This window comes from Dendroctonus ponderosae, unplaced genomic scaffold, assembly GCF_020466585.1.
Source record: "Dendroctonus ponderosae isolate FM_Combo_2020 unplaced genomic scaffold, Dpon_F_20191213v2 Dpon_F_20191213_8, whole genome shotgun sequence".
Classification (NCBI taxonomy): Eukaryota; Metazoa; Arthropoda; class Insecta; order Coleoptera; family Curculionidae; genus Dendroctonus; species Dendroctonus ponderosae.
In genome coordinates, this window is record NW_026019016.1 from 12,650,712 (window position 1) to 12,654,590 (window position 3,879).

At 38.7% G+C, this 3,879-nt stretch overlaps 2 protein-coding genes across 2 annotated transcripts in view; both read left to right on the plus strand.

Moving 5' to 3' along the window:
* LOC109541960 (ER membrane protein complex subunit 1) overlaps positions 1-929 on the plus strand; it is a gene marked incomplete in the record, with an annotated part of 5,902 nt that extends 4,973 nt beyond the window's left edge. Inside the window, 1 exon segment of the mRNA XM_019910969.2 lies at positions 80-929.
* A 205-nt stretch (positions 930-1,134) lies between these two features.
* The window catches only part of LOC125505488 (protein-methionine sulfoxide oxidase mical3a-like), a gene marked incomplete at its 3' end in the record, with an annotated part of 20,810 nt that continues 18,065 nt past the window's right edge, over positions 1,135-3,879 (plus strand). The window contains 1 exon segment of the mRNA XM_048669387.1: positions 1,135-1,350.

The window sequence follows — 3,879 nt, forward strand, 5'->3', positions numbered from 1 at the left end:
TATCAATCTGTAATAAAAGACGTGAGGAAATTGTGTCTTTTTTAAAGACAAAAATTTTTGAGGCGAAATACCCAAAAAGAAGTTTGTAAAAAAATTGGTGATTTTACTTTATTTTGGTACTTTCCGAAAATTTCTGGTCTTGACACGGGAAAACCACCTCCAAAATTTACTCTGCACCCAATAAAACCGCATCAGATAATACCAAGAGAATGTTGAAAATATGTGCTAAATAATAGCAGGAAAATTTGACCAATCCAACGCTCCATTTTTCTACACAATCTCATCATAATTGCATAAATCAATTTTTCCTAAACTCCGCTCAAGAATCACTTCATTCCCTATCAGCATTAAGGAACTTTCGTTGTTAAGGATGATAAAATCGAGCGTTTACCTTTGCTTAGTTCAAAATCTAACAGTTTTTTGTAAAATGCGCAACATGTAAACAGTTAAACCTAGTCAGTGGCTTAATTGAGGAATTAAGGATTTTCTCTGCAAGCTACTTCTGTTGAATTTATCGCGAATCAGATACCGAAGACCGCAAATCAGTGCTTTCATGAATATTTCCCTTAGAAAAAGTTTATGTTAATTGGTCTACTGGATGTTTGTGCTAGTTTCTATGGCTAAGTTTTAGGGGGTTGAAAAACTGTATTGATTTTTTAAAAAACCGGCATTTTTTACGACCTTACAAACGTGCAAAAACAAAAATGAAAGTACTTTAAGGAAAAGATAAAAATTTCAGACAAGTTGATTATAAAAGGTTGTAGAGCATGTAAATAGAAAATCATGCCAGCTTCATTCATCGATTGCCTGTAGGCAGGAAAATCGTGCATTGTGGTGACTGAATTCGATTTTTTTGTATAATACTGTAATTTATATTATTACTGTTAAACTTTGTGATGTACAAAATGAAATAAAACCTGTAAAGTGTCCCATTGGGTTTCCTTTTCCAGTTGTATTAAATTAAAAAAATAAAAATTCAAACACAAAAGGCTCACCGAATCGACAATGACCAGACCGATTTACTATGGCCCAACAAAATCCAGTCCAGTTGATCGTTCCCCGGTCCCCCCACTGTAAAGTTCCCTGACTCGTTGCTCAGATAGCGCCACATGTTCCACGGCTAATTTCAGACAATCAAAATGTCAGATTTTCAGTCCGCGATTTGACGTTTCGGTGTGTTGTGTTCGAATTGTTTTTGCACAGTTTTTCCCAAATTGCGCGAACTTGTAAACAGTTTTCGCCTGGAAAATTGCAGTGCGTGAGTGTGTCGCGTCCCCACGATAGGATTTACCCCCCTGTCAGCTTGCGACTTGTCTGTGTCCAACGTGGGGGTCTCCACTTGATTGCACTGTAAGTGATGTTTTTTTTCATTTGAAATGGGTATTTTTGGCTGTTTTGCTTCGATTTCAAGACTGGGCCTTTTGCGAGCCTCCGCTACCAAATGGAAGTCTATTAATACCGCCGTTGAGTAGTTGTAGTTGACGCTTTGCGAGTCTCTTGTGAGAGGTTGACTTTGCGATGCAAAGAAAACTCACAAATTCTAAGTTATCTATAACATTTGCCCTCATAGTGTTGGGGAGGTTGAAACGGAACTCTAGAGTTTGAGTGGAGTTCGCAGTAGGACTATGGCTCTTATTTGCTGAGCCTGTGCATCGTTTTTGGGTCTTATCTTATCTATATCCCTGTTTTGCACCCATTTTCCTGCGGGAAGCGGAAAATGATATCATTGTTTAGTAATATCAACTATTTCCAAGCACACCTAAGTATCTAAACCCTGTGGGCTCAAGCAAGTAGTCGTGATCTGATCCCAACTAATGCCTGGTCTGAAGAGAGTCTCAAACTATATAGATTCTAATCCTTATTGTTCAAATGTTGTTCAACGTTTTAGGGCCCCCCTGCGCCTGTTGCAGACTTTAAAATGTTTTTCAAACATCGATCAGTGATTGTTTTCTTCAGACTTTTTCGCAATTGGCCAGTTTGATTACTGTTGCAACAGTCTATATTTAGAAAGTGCAGCATCGAATTTCTGGTATAAAGGAGACATTGATCGAAACGTCCCGACGCCGAAAGCAACGCTCGAGGGGTGTGCGACCTTTTGCAAAGTTTTTGGCTTAGTTTCACTCAAAATCGTGCAAAGTGAAGCCGCAAAGATCCCAATCGAACAGTTCAATCGGGTTTCACTAATTAATTAAGTTACATTGCAGTCGAACTGTTTGGAGCGCAAAAATCTGTTTGATTCGCGCTCCAGTTGCTTCAATATTTATATTTGTTTTCTTGTAAAGTCCGTACCGGTGGCAGGCAGCAACTGATTGCTTTGAGGAAGTTGAAAAATTCAGCCTAAACGCCCTGAACAGTGCTGGTTTTTGGCCATTCTAGACGCAAGCAATTATCTAATCTGGCGACTAGAGTGATTGTCATTTTAATTTCCTGATTAGTTGGCGCATAATTGAGATAAAAACTCACAAAGAGTGTTGCAACCTAAGTGGAAATCGGGAAATTTCCAAAAACCGCTCAACATCATCCTTTGTTTGCTGCCGTTATCAGTTATCAGCTAATCAGCGCTTCTCGAACATCAATTGTGCACACATAAGTAGTTTTTTGTTGTCGAATGAATGCAACCATTTCTTGTTACTCTAACAGTTTATTTAACGACGCTCGTTTGTAGAACATCCTCTTTCTGGCCAATCGATCCTCTGCAGCTGAATGTTGTGTGTGTTTTTTCGAAATAGTCTTCCGGGCCCTTTAAGGGTGGATGCTTTTAAAATGGCCAAAGGGGATGCTTAATGAAAAAACCTCCGAAGGGTGGTTGATAGAAGATGAGTAATGGTACAGTGTCGGATTACGTTTATTTTGCAATCTGAGCGGGTTCAGTCGCAGCAAATTAGGACTTGCATGTGTCGATCAAACAGTCCCCCTAACTGCAGAGATTAACAGATCTTGTTGCTGCTGATCGAATCTGGTTTGGGCTTGTTTAGGCTGAAGCTTGTTAAGAGCCATCGTTTAGAAGCCCTTGCAATTTCTAAAGGAGACTGATTTTTTTACACAGTGTCCTGTTGAACGGCAGATTTGGAACACCTTTTAAACAATGGGCTCAAGACGTGCAGTTCCGTTAAATAGGAATTTTCTTCATGCATTGGAAATCAAGAAGCCAGTTTTTAGTAGCGCAGCGCTAATAAAATCAATTTCCTTTCACTGACATTGCCGATAGGAGAAACGGTGATAAATAACCATACTTTACGGTAAATCTACATTTAAATCGTTGATATGGATTTCAGATAATTTGCCTGTTGTTTGCAGAATTTATTAGACTATGTGCGAAAATATGTCGCAGTCATGCTTAATATGCACCAATTATGCGTATGAACATAATTGATTCGAAATCATCGAGTGGTGTACTTTCCTTGCTTGTAGGAGATTTTACCATAACCGGCCAGGAGTATTTCATTCTTTACAAAGAGCGTCTTCAGGCCCCGATTTTGATGTAAAAAAGATCGAAAATCCTAGTAGGGCTTTGCCCCTTTTCCGCTGTCTGGAGTTTAAAAAAACCTCATATTTTGCAAACCGTTGTCTTAGTTGAAAGACCGTTTTGTGCACTTTTTATGTCAATTGAGAAATTGCCAACCGCTAAAAAGGTAGAAGCGAAATTGTCCAAAATTTGGGGCCGGCAGTTTTACAACGGCCTATATCTGGAAAACGGTGAAAAATATCAAAATCAGTAATTATAGTATATATATAGTATAAAAATCAGTCGATAGGAACTTTTCGATAGTCCATATTGAGGACTGTTTTATCAACTGGGCCTTTTTGATAGAACGTGTTGGAAATCGCAATTTCCTGACAAGGGTTTATCAGAAATTCCTTACCGTTACAACATTGTTC